General features: G+C 38.8%; 1 protein-coding gene and 1 long non-coding RNA gene across 34 annotated transcripts in view; one reads left to right on the forward strand and one right to left on the reverse strand.

The window, feature by feature from the left end:
* The window catches only part of EBF3 (EBF transcription factor 3), a 184726-nt gene that overhangs the window by 75356 nt on the left and 91870 nt on the right, over window positions 1-17500 (forward strand). The gene's annotated exons all lie outside the window — the stretch shown is intronic.
* LOC310845703 overlaps window positions 177-17500 on the reverse strand; it is a 26397-nt gene continuing 9073 nt past the window's right edge. Inside the window, exon 3 of the long non-coding RNA XR_014564920.1 lies at window positions 177-319. This is a non-coding gene — a long non-coding RNA (uncharacterized lncRNA). The remainder of the gene's footprint in view (window positions 320-17500) is intronic.

Below are 17500 nucleotides of genomic sequence, written 5' to 3' on the forward strand. Positions count from 1 at the left end.
CAGCAATTCTGTTCTAAGTAGGACAGAGGTTCTTGTGGAACATTTGCATCCCAAATGTAACATGCATGTCTATTTTTCTAATCTGTTCTGACCACTTAAGAAAACTTTACATAGATAAATAATAATAAAGTTTCTCTTTTGTGTCTGACAGTAAAATAGGAAACAGAATACTGCAGTATTCTACAGTAACAGGATGTAGTGATGGCCACCAACATAAGAGAGGATTAGACAAATTCAAGGAAGTCTATCCATGGCTCCTAGTCACAATGACTACATTCAGCCATTGGCCTGATCCAGCAAGCTCTTCTTTTCCCCAGTGCTAAAATAAAACAAGGACAAAATGTAGATGATGAAAAGAAGAAAACAAACAATTCAGTTATTTTTGAATTGTAAAAAGTGAATCGCCGTGGAGAAGAGGAGCTGAAAGAAAAATACTATGCGTGTCCTAAAAATTGCATACCATGTCATTTTATATTAGTAGCTTATAAAATCCTTGCATTGGCTTCACGGAGTTAAAAAAAAAATCACCACCAGTAATTACCAAGCTCTTCTTTATTCTTAAAGTGTTGAAAATGTTGGTGTTTGTATTATCATCGCTACTGAGAACACACTAATTAGGAGAACGAAGAGACAGAAAACACCTAACATTCCAGAAGCATTCACTCCAATAGGTATGTCAAAGGCATCAACAGATGTGCAAAGCAGGGACTTCTAGCATCTTCTTGTAATGGCAGATGATGCTCTACGTTGCAGACAGTGAGCCTGCATGTGCAGAGGTGGGTTCATGATCCTCTGGCATGCAGGCTTTGTGCTTTACTCACCTAAATATTCTGTGAACCGCCCTGAGACTCCAGGGTATAGGGCAGTATACAAATAATAATAATATAATTAATAATTATAATAATAGTCCTTATAAGAAGACTAAACTGAGGCACACTTTCCCTAATGAGGCCTCCCGCCCCCAGTGCCCTTCCACCATTCAGCTTCCATTCTTAGAACAAGGTAAAGTTCGCAAACCAGGACACTACTTCCAGTTTTGCGGAGTTCGTAAACCGAATAATTCGTAAACAGGGCTGTTCTTAAACTGAGGTACCACTGTACTGCATTTTGGGGAAAGCTTGGTTTTCCACAAAGCTTGGTTGGGTGTTGCTTCTGTCTTATTTCAGAGTTTACACTGACTTGATTTTAGATGGAAGACAATAGGGTTGCCTATGCATGCTTACCAGAGAGAAAGCCACTTGGAGTACAGTAGGACTTACTTCTGAGTAAAGATGCATAGAATTAGTTTGTATGTTGGTATAAGAGCACATACTTTGGCTTAACTAAGTTGTTGATGAAGCTGAAAATAACCTTTGGAAGATGACCAAAGTAATTATGAGTATTGACTAAAGTAATCCATTAAATCATACTAAGCAATATGTTAAAATATTGCCATTTGTAAATCTGGTACAATGTGCACTTTCTACCCACTTTCCTTGAAGATTTGCACAACCCATGTTATTGATGTAATGAGTTATTATGAAACATATGTGGGAATAAGAAGCAAAATAAACAAAACTTATGTATTTTACACAGAAATAAACATAGGTTCTGTTCACATGAAAGAGGGACTGTTTTCGTTGGTATAAATGAAATTGGCCCTTACCGTTTTAGAAGGAATCTTTTTTTCCCCTTCTGTGCCACGAAACAGAATGAAAGTAGCCATATAGAGTGATTTCTTATTCCTTGACATAGTCAGTGCAGGCTCTCTTACTCAAAAGGGTAAATCTGATCATTTTAGCTAATGAACTGCAGCAGAGCCTTACCAATTATCCAGATCAAGAGAAATTCTGTTATTGTGACTGGCTTCATTTGAGTTTCCTTTGAGGAGTTGGTTTGTGTCACTCAGTGAAGCCATTTGGTCAGAAGGGAGGTTCTCTCTCCTCTCGCTTTAACCAAGTCCCTTTCCAGTGCTATTTAGAACAAGATGTGTGTTAGCCCTAATCCAATAAACACTGCGGAGGAAGGCCAATGTAGCTCTGTGGGGAAATAGTGTCCAGGCTTGTAGCAACATCTAATGGGCATTTAGGTGCAAACTAGCTGTGAAGTGTTAAATATTTACATGTAGAATGCCAATAGTAATTGTCCACTTTATCTGAGCTAGCCTAGGGAAATGTCTTATTTGTTTCCATGTTACTTCAATAAAAAGAAGACTGGAAAATCCCCTCACTATTTCTTGGGGGCTTAGAATTAATAAAGCTAGGCAGTATAAAATATGTGCTTTGGTTTTCTGAATGATCACTTCTGCACCAGGCCATATAATATGGCTTTAACTCCATGTGGCCTGTCTATTAAGCAAGACAGGATGAGCCTCACAAATAATAAAAAATATTTATGCTTTTCTTAGTGATACTAACAAGGTAACATATCAGAGAAGAAATGGCAGCAGAAGAATAAGGTAACTCTGTCTTATGAATTCATGGCACAGTGGGATCCCTTTCTGCTCCCATAAACACCCTAGGATTCTGTGTTCTATGCTATTATTCCACAAATTGTATTTTTTTCTTTTTGTTTGTGAAATCTGAAGTGTCATAAATGCCTCCATCTCATATATATTTGATAGTTAATATTAGTCTCATCCAGGAAAGTGCACTTTACATGTGGCAACATACGATTACCTGAGAGTGTTATTGCAAAGGAAAAAAATCAATACCAATTTATAATTCACGATTGCAGTCTATCAGTTTTTATGGCTCTCTATCCAGTCTCATTAATTTTTTATTATGATTGACTGAAACTGAAAGATTTTTAACATGTTTCGCTGTTATTTATTCAACCTTAATAATTAAATAAACCTTAATTGGCTGTATTTCGAAGCATCTTGAAGCTATGGCCAGAACGGGTTTTGGTGACCATACATTATTAATGCTAGAAATACCGCACATTTTCTTCTGAGCCAAGCTCTAGGAAATGATCTGCTATGTACCATAACAAGGGAAATAGATTTTGTAGTCACCTAATCAAATTCTATTTAAAAGGAGACTATATATTTTAAATTCAGAATATAAATTATCAATAACTCATTGAGAAAATGTGATACAATATTCCTAAAGCAAGGGGGGAAGCAGAGTACCTGATCAAGACTTGTATCAGAATCTAAAAGCTTGATTAATGAGGCTAGCTGGCCTATCAAATAGAAAAGTCTAAATGAGTATGATTTCACAAAGGATTTTCCTGATTGGTGGTTAACTTGTGCCTTTAAAAGGTGATTGGCAGATGGAAAATTGCACTTTCAAATTTCATCCGTATTCATTTCAGTTGTTCTTCTACATGTCAGCTTCTTGCCATTCCCAGACAGGCCAAGGCTGTATACATTAGCTGTTACCACCGTGAAAAAAAGAAGGAAGACAATCCCATATTTGAGCATTCTGAAGGAAAATCAATCATGTCATAAGTGAGAAGTATGGATAAGTTTGAACAGTGGCAAGTTTCATCATTTCATTTCTGGCCATGCTGGTAGATTTTTTTGAGTGTACAGTTCTGCTGAGAGGCATCCCCAGCTGTAGCGATAGAATAAGCAGTGTAATAGAGTTGGGCTAGAGGGGAAATTTTTTCTCCCTGATATTTGTCAAGTAAGTTTCTTGTGGTATTGTACAGAAGCAACATCAAAACCTAACATTATATACACTAGACATTTTGACAGAATTGGAAAAAAGGCTTCTATTGACTATGACAAGGATATATCAACTCTCCTCAATCATATGTCCGATCCTCTTGCTTTATGGTTTTTGTTGGTGGTGATTGGATGGCTCAAAAATTATATAGACATAAAAATCTATATAACGTTTCACAAAATAGATATTCTTTGTGCTCCCAGAAGATGAAGATACAGAATTAACTGCAGAGGATTTTTAATTATGGTAAATTGGGTTGAAGGTTGGGTTTTTATTTTTTTTTAATTCGGTGGGGCAGAGAAACGGGCTTAAAGAAGTGGTTATAGTAAAGGAGCATAGAGCAGTTTAATTTGATCTATTTATAGTACTGAGAAGGGACATCATTTTATATTGGATATGCAGTGAAAACTGTGGGAGACAAACATGTTGCAATTTCACAATCTTGTTCTTATTATTATTGAAAGAGCTGTTCTTGGCAGTAATAAATTTAACACAAAAATCAAATACAAAACAAATTTATTCTTCCAGAGCTGATACACCAGTCATTTTTTCCTTGTCTTGCATTAAGCTTTAAAATCAACTGTCACTACCTATCGATTGCATCTGAATTGTTATCTATATTTCTCAAAAGTACTCTTGACAGTTAATACAGTGTAAATTATAATCTGGGGAAATGCTGCTCGTATTTGGCAGCAAATTGCTTAGATTCTGACTAAAGCTGCTTTTATTTCCCGATCTTTTTCCTGTGGCCATCTATTCTACTAAGAATAATTCAGTCCAAATTATTTTAAATATACACTCAGTCCAGTATGTAAATCATATTGTGAAAATCACTCTTGAATTCTGCTCAGGTTGATATCAAATTAATAATAAAATAAAAATGGCACAGCCTAATATATTGGAAAGTCACAGGTCTGATTATGTTTTCCATTAGATGCATGTTTAAACTACATTTCTAAAAACTACAGTTTTCAGCCAGTAGCAAATGGTGGGAGAGGAGGGGAGAAATAGAAAGCCCCCCTCTCTCTCTCTCTCTGTGTGTGTGTGTGTGTGTGAATTCAGAATATTGAAAAGTAGTGATGGTATCTTTGGCAGAGAAAACAAATTGAAAAAATCCCAAAAATCTATGTACATACACATGCACACTCATACACACCACAATAAATGAAACAACTAGGATTTCTTTAAAATGATAATTCTGGGGATTTGTAAGCTACTAAATGTTTATGGAATATGTAAGCACACAGACTAAGAGCCTGATTTGCTACTGTTCTAGGAATTGTCTTTACATGTATTGTTTCCTCTCTGTTTATTTTCAGTTTATTTTTACTGATATTTTACAAAGAGCAGGAAATCTGAGGCAGGTGGATAGAGTAATTATAAATGACACCTTGGTGTCTTTTCCTTGATGCAATTATTTGCCTAGGAGCCATTTCATTGTTCTGGATGGAGCCTTGCACCTACTCTAAATTTGACAGCTAGGGCTGACCATTGAAATTAAAGAGGAGTTATTCTTGGAGACTATATGTCAAATGTAGCTCTTCGAATGGCCCAGATCGAATGTTACCTGTGTGGCTTGTTTACCAGTTCCACATTGCCGTTTCTCAGGCAACTCCAGTAGCATTTGTAATGGGAGGATTGTATATGAGAGGAATGTGTCATGGTTATTTTCCATGGAAAGTAACTTGTGAATCATTCCCATCTTTAACAAATATGGATGATAATAACAGGATGCAAATTGAATGTATCTCTGTATTTGACCCTTACTTGGAAGAAAATTCCAGTGAAAACAAGTATTTATTACTTATTATTGTTTTAATTTGTTTGCCACTTTCCAACATAGATATGCCAAAAGCAATTCACAGCACATAAACAACAACAACAGCAACACCTTTATTGTCATTGTACAACCTGTGTACTATGAAATTAAATGAGCTCCCCCCCCAACACTCAATCTCTTATCGAACAACACACCACCTCGCAAGTCAATTTTGCTATGTTATTTTCCGTTCAACAGCCTAACAGCCCACAGATAGAAGCTATTTTTTTAGCCTGTTGGTACGACTGATTATACTTCTGTATCTCCTGCCCGAGGGTAGAAGATTAAAGAGGTGCTCGCCAGGGTGTGGGTCATCCCTGAGAATTTTTCTTGCTCTCCTAAGGCAACGATCCCTTGCGATGACTCAAGGGAGAGCCCATGATATCATGTGCTGTATTCACCACCCTCTGTAGAGACTTTCTGTCCATGGCTGTCAGGCCAGCATACCACATTGTGATACAATATGAAAGGACACTTTCTATTGTGGACCGGTAAAGGGAGTTCATCAGTTGTTGTTTAACATTATTCTATTGCAAGACCCTGAGGAAATGGAGTCTCTGTTGGGCCTTTCTGACCACCTGAGTTATGTTGATTTTCCAAGTGAGGTCCTGACTAAGGTAAACTCCCAGGAATTTAAAGGAGACACTCTCCACACAATGGGGCATACCAAAGCATCATTACAATTGCAGTCTAGTACTGATTTCTAGCTAAGCATGTTTAGGACTGACATGTAAAATCATAATAGTGGCACCTTTAAAAATATAGGGTTTTTCTTAATCAAAAGAATGCTGTCCTTCCCTTTCCTTCCTTCTCTGTCTGTCTGTCTGTCTGTCTGTCTCTTTCTCACACAGGGGCTTCTTTTAAAGAATGGACTTTAGATATTTGAACTACTCTTCAGTCTTATAATTGATACCTTTTTTGAATAATTCTTTGTTTGACAGCTTTGTTTGAGCAAATGTATTATTTAAAGAAGCATCCTGCCTGGTCTAGGAGAATCATAGAATTGTAGAGTTGGAAGGGACTGTGAGGGTTATCTAGTCCAAACTGCTGCAATGTGGGAATCTCACCTATATCATACAGACATATGGCCATCCAACCTTAGCTTAAAAACCTCCAAGGAAGAAGGGTCCACCACCTCTCATGTGAGTCTGCTCCACTGTTGAACCGCTCTTACTTTCAGAAAGTTCTTCCTGAAGTTTAGTCAAAATCTTGTAACTTGAATCCATTGGTTTCCATCCTAGCCTCCAGAGAAGGAGAAAACAAGCTGGCTTCATCCACCATGTGACAGCACTTTAGATATTTGATGGTGGCTATCATATCTCTTCTCTTACTTAAGATTTTTATTTATAATTTTCATTTATATACATTACACAAATTATTTTTATATAATTGTTATATACATTACAACAATTATTATTGACTCCCTTCCCTTCCCCCTTTTTTTGCAGTTCCTTACATTTATTTTCGTCCTTTCCTGCATACTCCAAATTGTCTTAACTTATTCTTTTATTCGTCTATTCTGATATAAAACACACACATGTTTTAAACTGCAGGTTTTTACAATAGTCCTGCCAATGTCTTAATCTGCTAGTTTGTTTGTAAATACTCAATAATGCCATATCTCTTTTCAGCCTCCTCTTTACCAGGCTAAACATCCCTGTTGTTGTTGGTGGTGGTGGTGGTGTTATTGTTAGGTTTATTACCTGCCCATCTCCAAAAGGTCCTAAGGGTGGGTTATAACAATATAAAATACATCTTTAAAACAGTTCAAAACAAATAACTATTACAACTAGGAAAATGAAAAGGGTCACACTCCCCACATCTGTCTCCTGACAAATGTTTGCTACTGAGCAGTAGACTTTTAACTAACTTCTGGGTCAGGGGTGGTTTCTTAAGAAGAGGACTTGCCACTGATGGTATGTCCTTCTCCAGTTAGAAGTTGATCACGCCCTGGACCATGGACATAGCCAGGACTTTTGTTGGGGAGGCAGGACTTTTGTTAGGTGGGGCAAAACTGATGTGATTGGTCAGTTAGTTAAGTATTTGTATTGTTTTACTTGATGGGGGGGGCAACTGCCCCCCTCAGCTACACCCATGCCCTGGACTCATCTAGTCAACCCTCTATGGATAGCTCTAAGAAGTGAAAGTGCTCAGGAATGTGAAGGGGCAGGAATTTTTTAAGTAGTTTGCCTGTATTATTAGGCCACAACAATGAAAAACAATCCAGTACACTGCTCTGTGGATGATTGTGACTCCCTTTCCTTGCCCCTCTGACATGGTTATGCATGCCATGTCAGCTCTTTTATCCACAATCAAATCATGGACAAAATATATTTTATTCTGGACAGACCTGACTTTTACCAACATCATTACAAAGCCAGGAGGTTGGCTGGCTCCAGAACAGCCTTTCTCTTGTTCTGGAAATGGCTGAGATAAAAAGTTGACAACTCCCTCCTCCTCTTGAAAATACCAGGGTCATGAAATGAATACAAAGAGGGTGAGTCCCAATTTAAATGACCCAAATGTCTTTGATGTTCCCCCTTTGGAGTCACTCTCACCTGCCACAAACCCCATCTCCCCTAGCAGCCTCAGTTTAGATCCTCCCCTTTCCCAGCACTAATGAAAATGTGCTGGTTTGGGGAGAGCCTTGGGAAGCTGCAGACAGTATAGCAGTGTATTTCCAACAGTGCAATCTTATACATGTCTATTCAAAAGTATGTCCCATTCAGTAAGTGTAGTAGTAGGCATAATTAGATTGCAACCTTAATTTATTATTACACTTTTGTAATCGTACAGGGAACCACTTACATTTTCTGATTCAGGTACCTGTGCCTTGGGCTGTTGTTGTTTTTTGCATAGTATCTCCTTGCATTTGTCCAAAGTAACTGAAAATGATCATATATAAATGTACACCTGTATGCATGGAGAGAAATGACATGTGGGGATATGTGGTTGAGGATTATAGCAAAACCTGTCATCTTTGGCATGGCACAGAAATGTACATTAGAGGTCAACATCCCATGGATATGTGAATCCACCCTTGGACAAAATTGAAAGGCTAAAAAAGATATTACACAAGATAGTGCATATGTGAGAGATCGTAGAGAGATCCAAGAGTAAATTGAAACAAACACTTTCTCAAGTGATTTACAGGGAAGAAACAGGAGAAAAGTAATCTGTCACTGGAAGTATTCATTGTTAAGAGTCATTTAATGCTAAAATAAATTATTCTCATATTTCAGCTTTGTGATTTTAAATGCATTGCTGAAAAGCTAACAACAAGAATATCACTGTATGTTTTAGTTCCTGGATTTCTGCAGCTCATTTGAAACAATATTTTCCAATTATTTTCCATTAATTGTCTTCATCTGTACATTTGAAAATACCAGCATCCCAAAATGTCTGCTACACCAAATGATCTGAAGATCATTTATTCTGCAGTAAGCTCAATTCATTTCAATGGAGCTTACAATAAAAAAATATTAAAAAATCAAACCTCAATTGCTTCACTGTTGTTCTATTTTGGCGTTGATGGTAATTTGTCAAGCCCATATGCAATAATGGATTGACTCATATAACTAGGGCTATAATTGCAGCTGTTAGGTAGGCCTTCTTTATCTTAGCCTGTCTGATACTCCCATTCTTGCATGATTTCTTGCTGTGCTTAAGCCATGTGTGTCTTGTTTTGTTTTAATACATTACTGACCCAGGGGCTCAGGTTACTGGGGTTCCTGTCATACATTTCACTCTCATAAAGCATTGCACCAAAAAGGGCGGGGAGCGCAGGGGGGGGGGGAGTTTGGATAAAAGAAAGAAAGAGAGAAAACACTGTAACAAGGTAGCAATCATTGCTCACCGTACTAAGTATAAATGTCAACGTGTAAAACTTGACTGCAGGAAGAAAAGGGAGAAAAGGTAGCCGCTGAAAATAGGATACACTTACTAAAGCTGTTGTCGTAAGGTTATCTGTTATAGGAACTCTTAGAGCAGCACGTTCTGCGTCTTCCACATCTTGTTTGCCATTATAACCCCAATATAAACTGTGCCTTTACAATATATTCTTCAATATAAAGCGCACAATGCTTCAGTGGTTAGAAAAGAATTCGACCCCCTCCCCAAAGTGATAAGAACTTTCGGCTAACTAAATGTGAAAATATTTGACAAAAACACATTGTCGCAATACTTCAGAAGTCAAAAGTGCACCATTTCATTTGTACGGGATTAAAAACTCAGGCAAATTTGACAAACAGAATGTGCACTTAGTCAAGCAGATGGTTCCCATATTCTTTTTATTGTGAGGCAGCATCATTACCTTGATATTCCCTTTAAAGTGTTTGGGCATCACAGCATATGTTCCATAAACTTATCTTTTAATCTTTGAAAAACTTACATAATTGAAGAAGTTAACAGGTTGGTGGCTTAATAGGGATCTCATCCATGTTTCGTTTTAATACTTTTGGAAAGAGAGGGGGTGGAGTAAAGCATTCTTGGCTAATACGTAGCATATTCTGCATTTATTAAGGGAAAGAATTTTAGAGGTAGGAGGTGAAAAGACAATTTGGGAATTTTCATTCTCTGAAAAACTGCATATTAAACGTGAATTGCAATTTTCCATCTGGCCCTACTGGTTAGGAAGCTGCAGTTGGGCATGATCTCCACTGTCAATCAACAGTCCCCAACTGTGAGAAGCAAACCTCATGACGAAGCCCACCCCAACTCATTAAACCAAAGCAAACTGTATGAAGTGTGCCGCTGTGTGATTTTAATATTTGGTGCATGTGACAGGATCATTTTAGTGATTTGCAGGATTTATCTCCTCTTAAAAGTACTGCCTAAGGCTACTCTAATTGGTAGGAAAGCAAATTCCCCCTTTTCCTCCTGTCACTCTTTGTTTTATTTACTGAGAACTGCCGAAACCTATTTACACAATAATGAGGATAAATCACCGTGATGCTTTCAACACAAAGAGATATGTTATGTGCGTGTTGAAAGCAGTACAATTAAAACTAAATCCCAAATATTTCTGAAGTGGAGGCTACAGTTTGTGATTGAGAAATAAAAATTAAGACAAACGATAACAGTGGTATATTATAGCTCCTTCAGGCAGGCTGTTAAAGTCAAAATTCTTCAGGCATCTTTTATGATGGACAATTTCATTCAAAACTGCAATTAAGTAATTGTGTGTAAGTTGCTCTCAGTGGTCCAGATGGTCTTCCCCTCCCCCTTCGAGAGTCACACATGGAGGTGTCTCCCCAGCTCTGCACAGAAAGGAATCTTAGCTGCCTTCCCAACCGTGCTCTTTTTTACTTGGATCCAGTGTTACTCCTCGTAGCTGCATTGAAAATCTGTACTGACATAAGATGCATGGATCAGACAATAGCCCAGGGTAGGTAACATGTAAACATGTGGCAGCCTCTGCCCTCCTGCCAATACCAGGGGATCTGCCACATATTGCCTTTGTTAGCTGATCTCTGTCTTTCCGGTCCCAAATGGATGATTTCAGAGGCTGCTCTTAAGGAATCTTATGAAGGATTTTCATTCAGAAATATGCTTTGTATTTTCTACTTTGTCAACTACTCTTCAGGTTGGGAACCAAAGCTGTGGTTAAGTTTTGTCTGCCCTTGCCTCTATGCCTTTATGGGTAATGTGCTAAAAAGCAGGGCAGGCAGCATCAGACATGCCTTTGGATGAAACTGATTATCATAAGAACAGAAGAAGAGCTTGCTGGATCAGACCAGTGGGGCATCCTGTTCTCACACTGGCCAGCCAGATGCCTGTTGGAAACCCAAAAGTGGGACTTGACTTATATAGCACTCTCTCCATTTGTGATTTCCCGCAACTGGCATTCGGAAGCATACAGCCTCTGACAATCTAGACCCTCATCAGTCTAGCTTCAAATTGAGTTTTGGGACTGAAACATTGTTGGGCAGTGACCTGTGTCAGGGAGGGCTACAGGGAACGTAACCCTGTTGATTTTCTTTGAGCATGGTATCTTCCAGGCTATCTAAGTAAGTTGGTGGCACTGCTTTCAGTGGCTATGCTCCTACCTCCAAGAATAGTTCCAGATAATACCATTCAGTAACTTCTGCATGGCATTATGGGAGCTTTCCTACAGAGTCCCACAGGGTTCAGTCTTGTTGCTATTACATCTATATGAAGCTGCTGGAAACAGTCATCAAGGGATTGGGAACAAAGTGTCATCAATATGCTGATGACACCTACCTCTATCCCTCTGTTTCATTATACCAACTCCTGAACCTCGGTCTGGAGGTGGTAATGGACTGGATGGGGGCCAGTTAATTGAAGCTGAATCCAGACAAGACAGAGCTGCTGTGGGTAGGCATTACTCATGTCTGGGAGTTGGAAATACTAACTATCTGTTCTTGATGGGGTTGTACTCCCCTTAAAGATTAGGTATGTAGTTTGAATGTGCTTCTGGAACCTCATTGTCATTTTGGACTCAGGTGGCCTCATTGGCTAATGAGTACCTAAGTTCATCTTTGGCTGGTTTGGTGGTTATTTCTGGACACTGGTAGCTTGACCATGGTTACTCAATCTCTGGTAACAGTGAAGTTGGTCTACTGCAATGTGCACTCTTTGGGGTTGCCCTTAAAGACAGTCCAGAAATTGCAACTCATGCAAAATGCTGTGACCAAAGTGGCTGTAGAGGCATGAGGTAGTGTGTTACTCCATGAGCATCTAATTGAAAGTTGTTCTGAATACTGAACATAGATTTCCTGCTCACATTTCTGATTGTAAAGCATTAGTTTTTACAAAAAGGCAATTATGGCAAAAAACAAAAACCACAAAATTGTTACACTGATTCATATGGCAACTTTTAACATTTATTTATTTTAGGTGTTTATACACAGCACTTCAGTTGAATTTTCAAGGTAGTTTATATATATAAAAAGAAGCAACATCCCAGGTTTTATATCTTGTTAACATAAATAATTGTTAATGATGCCATAAAGCTGGATAATGAATGTTCTTAGTAATATGCTATTCAAGGCATAGGAATGTTTTTCCTAAAGCAGAATGTTCTTAGGAATATGTTAAAGAAATGCAAAAGTCATCATTGAAACTGCAAGAGATCAGCCTTTTGACTTCCTTGCTCCCTAATCTGTATTTGTTTGAAATGCATGAATAGCTACTTGAACTAGAGCATGTGAGGGAGATGCAACCTTTCCATCACCCTCAGGCTGGTTATGCATGGAAGATGCTGGAGGAAATATGTTTACAAAGTCTCTCCTTCTTGGAAAAGCAGTGATTGTGATATCAGGGTACTTGGCTGAAGCCTCAAAACCTTGTACTCTGAAGTAGCCCAACTGAAATGATGAAGTCCAGAGTATATGTTAATAAGACTGCAAATCTTAGGAATATAGATGAGAGACTGCCTTATTTTCATAAGCTTGGAGAGTTTACTACAGGAACCTCTGTGGTCAAGAGCCACCCCAACATATACCTCCCAACTGCTGGTCTTTGCTTCCTGTTGCAGCCAAGTCTTATTCCTCACTACTACTGTTTCTATTCCTCTCAAATACTTACTCCTTCCTGTTCTTCTACTTCCTAACCCACTTTTCTTTTCCCTCCACATTGTTATTGGAAACTGCTCACTCTCAGGTTGTTACTACTGTCCGCACCTCCCCTCTACTTCCTCTTATCTATGATTGCTCGGTTCAGAAATAAGGGATGGAGGCTGCAGTTGTTCTGTGCTGCAGCTGCTTAAAAAGCATCATTCCCAGCTTGCTTGGAAAGTCTACTTGATCTGCAAATCCAAGATCCATCACTCTAAATCAGCATTCCCCAACCTGGTGCCCTCCAGATGTTTTGGACTACACCTTCCATTAGCCTCAGTCAACATTGCCATGGGAGTTGTCCAAAACAGCTGGAGGGCACCAGGTTGGTGAAATGTGCTTTAAACCATAGACTCTGCCTAAACTGTATCTTCAAAAGTATCTCAATTTAAAGTGACCATTTTCGTAGCACTCCCATTGAAACAGCCCCAGAAGAAGTATTGAAAGAATATCACCTACAGCTTTATAGCTGAAGTACATTTATTCCATCTTGTCCAAAAAGTCAGTGGTGGCCATAGGTTTTGAGGGTAATTGGACAAGATGCTCTCAGTGATCCCCTCTCCCTCATTGTGCCCATCTCTTTACTCCCTTTTCATTAGTAGCTCAGCCATAGAGGGGAGTGACGGTCAGCAATAGCAATAGCAAGAAGGGGGATAGCAGCAGGACCAGGAGGCCAGAGATTGTAGTAGGTGTCTCAAGTAGAGTATGGGCTTTTGGCAAGTGTCTGGTGCTGACCCTTGAAGCTGTGCCTGGTTACTGGGTGAAATTGCAATATCATTTGTATGCTGATGATACTTAGCAGTATTGTTTTTATCTGACCCAGATCCTGCAATGTCAGTGGATTCCCAGTGACTTCCTGTGATTAGAGGCTGGATATTTGAACTGAATTTAACTCCATTAATACAGAAGTATAGGCAAAGACTTACATTTGGATGTAACTTTGGAATGGGAGACTTGGACTGCCATAATTTGTGAGCATATTTAAGTACAAATCTATAAGACAGCAAATATGTAAAATTATTGAAAATGCCTGGTATTACATTAAATTTAATAAAATGATGACTTCACCTTTCAGTTGCCAATGCAAAAGACCCTTAGGTTGCATGTGATTAGCTCACATTCAAGAGCACACCCATTGAAACTACTGCACTAGACTAACTCAGTTTCAGTAGTCAAAACAAAAAGGTGCTACTGGAAGGATTTTTTTTGTTTTGACTATGGCAGACCAACACGGCTACCTATTTGTAACTCAGTTTCAGTAGGTCTTCTATGAATGTGAGTTAGCTGGATATAGCCCATTGTGCTTTAATGTGGTTTTATAATATCTCTTGAAAATGTCTCTGTGATTGCTGTATGTAATGAAGAAATCTGTTTAAAAGGCTAGTGTTTCCTTGACAGATTACCTATATTTGATAATACAAACTTGTTATTTTTATAAATTGACTCGGTCAGGAGTCCAAGTGGCCAAGGACTAAAAATGCCATTAAGGCATTTGGGAAACCCTTAAACCTGGGGGATAGCTTCTGCAACCCCAGTTCTACAAACAGAATGGGCCAGATTCACTGAAATAGTTGTGCTACAGGAGCTAGAGCAATAAGTCCTGCTAGTGCAAGGGGTGTGCCTCCTGCACACACACCAAATTGGCTGTGGTGGCAAGGGGATGATTGGGAGAATTCCCAGAACAGTGTATGGAGAAGGAGAGGGGAGATTGTTCCATCAGTCAAGCAGAAATGCTTGTACTGACGGAGTTACCTTCTTAGCACTGCTTTGAATTCTGAGTTGATTGCAAGGATGTTCACAGCCAGTATTCTTGATGGCTGCCTCTTAAATTTGACAATACGTTCTCTAGAAGCTCAACTATACTAGAGATTGATATCAATAAGAGGAGGCATAAAACATGGTTGCAATTGCATTTTGTTGACCAGGGATAGGAGCGGATGCGATGGTTTAAATAATTGAAATTGGTTTATGATTTCAACATTGTTGCTGACTTAAAGTTTGGGTGTGTGAGTAAGCTATAAATATAAGTAGTAACAATAGTAGCTTGGCCTGATATTGCACCAGTCCTATGTACCTTTATGTGGGAATAGATGCTCTTTAGAACAATTCACTGGGGATTTTTGAATGTGGGACCTTCCAGAAAATTCTATGATACAACATTTACCATGCTGTGCGCAAGCACTCAAGTGGTCTGTTTGGAGTATTTTGCTAAAATTCCCACTAAATTATTTTGTTCAGAAGACTTGCTGGACTAGACTGGATAATATAAACCATTTAAATAATATTGCTAAAGTCTAAAGTCCAAAAACAGTGAGAGAGTTCTTCTTATAAGGCATAGGTCCAGCTTGCTAAGGGAACAGTGAGGAGGCTTGGCATATGGATAAAAAAAATACAGAGGTCAAGGAAGACAAGTTATATGTGTAGCATCCAAGAAAAGACTACAGACTAAGCTTTCTGCTACAGTGACACGCATATACCCTGTTGTGCCCAGGAAGACAAGATACTCCTACAGGGGCATCCAGTGGCCCAAGGCCCCACTGTAGACTGCTTTTCTTTAAGACCATGACAGTTTTGACCATTGAGTTGTGTTCTGTGCGTAAAGAGGAATCAAGGACAGGCCCTTGTTCTCAATAGGTAAAATGGACAAGGGGGAACTACTGCATTAATTGCTAAGTAGAATGCTGAAGAAGGTATACAGACTGGCAATTCAGTAGTGTCCTCAACCCAAGGACATTGGGTTCTTCTGGATAACAAGTGCTTAGCAGGCTGCCCACTTATTTCTGCCTCTCCATAAGCCTTGGCATTTGGTATGGTCACCCATCTCTGAGAATGGCCTGACTGTGCTCTTGGCAGCTGTGTGTTTGAGGCTAAATGATGTCCCAGAATCATTACCTTGCTGAAGCAGCCACTCCTATGTTTTTCATAGAAATAGCAGAATTATGTTGTTACCCCACTTTTTCTCTTCCTGCTCCGGTAATGGCATGCCATGGTATATCACTGAACAAATAGACCCAAGGAAATGCCAATCCTAGTTTTCAAATTCATTTTCATATGTAAACTAAACAGAACTATTACTTTGTGTGCCATTGTACTGAAGAATCCTGTTTCTGAGGTATTTAGGCTGCCTTCTTAATGTTGCTATACTGGTAAATGGGCCCTAAAGCACCACTTGTTATCTCTCTGTAGGGCACATGGAAATGCAAACCCCCAGTGAATTTGTCCCCTGCTGTCAAATGGCTACCTTTCACCTACCTGTTACTGTGACACCCAGCTGAAGCCCATCTCCTCAGGGACCAAACAGGCATCCTCCAGAGTTTAGGAGACTTTACAACCTTAGCAGTACTCTGGTGACATTGTCAGGGGGACTGCTGCAGAGTAAAGCAGCCTGTGAATTGCCCTCTTCAATTTTGTTGTTTTAGTGTACAGCAAGATGCTTCTTCTGCATCCTCAATGGGTGTAAATGTGTGAGTGTGTTGGGAATAGTGTTTACATAATTATTAAATGACCTTATGCCAAGTTTTGCACCAAAACCCCCTCCTGCCAAGCATATAAACCTCCTGCCATTTAGTTATCTAGCCATTCTGCTCTGCGTTCTTTGCAGCTGAAAGTAACACTACACTCCCCAAAATGAAACCAAAGTAAATTGCAATTGAGTTATAAAGCTGAATTGCAAGTTTGAGGTTCACATGAAACTGTACCTGGCCTTTAGCCATAGAGTTTGCTGTACAATATTGTAAAATATGGTCCAAAGCATAATTTACAATACTAGCATCCAGCAATTTGCACAAACTTTCAAGTCATACAAAGTAACTGCAGGACTGGCTTACAAACTTTTTTTGTGTCACACACACACAGTATATTACAAAGCATCACATATTTTGTATGCGGCGTATTTTGACAGTAGGTGATGACTGCTCACTTATACAAAAAAAAAAAAAAATCACATAAGCAGATTTTAGCACATTTACTGGGTCTTTTAACTTCATCTGACACTGTTTGGAAGGAGGATGAGAGAAGTATATTTTTTATATCCCAAGGGGATTTCTTTATGATGACTCTTTCAAGGTGAATATTGGCATTTATTTAGCCTGAGCAGAAAATAAAAAAGAACATATAGAAGCACCAACACTGAAACACTGGAGTCAGCAAAGAATAGTCTATTTTGCCATCTTCACTTATCATACCTCAAACATAGCTAAATCTAAGTTAATTTGAAGTTTCTCTTGAGAAATTCATATCAAATTAAAGTGTTTCTCTGCAGTGATGACATGAGCAGGGAACACTGAATTTCTTCTAAATTATGGTCTACTTTTACAGTCTCATAAGATTTCCCTTTGTGGGCTCTATTCTACTATATTTGAAAGAATATTAATTTAACTAATGACAGTTTAGACTAAACATCAATAACAAAGGAAGAAATGAGTTTCAAAAGCATTGAAAAACATGCCCCC

The sequence above is a fragment of the Podarcis gaigeae genome, assembly GCF_964106915.1.
Source record: "Podarcis gaigeae genome assembly, chromosome: 5".
NCBI classification, from domain to species: Eukaryota; Metazoa; Chordata; class Lepidosauria; order Squamata; family Lacertidae; genus Podarcis; species Podarcis gaigeae.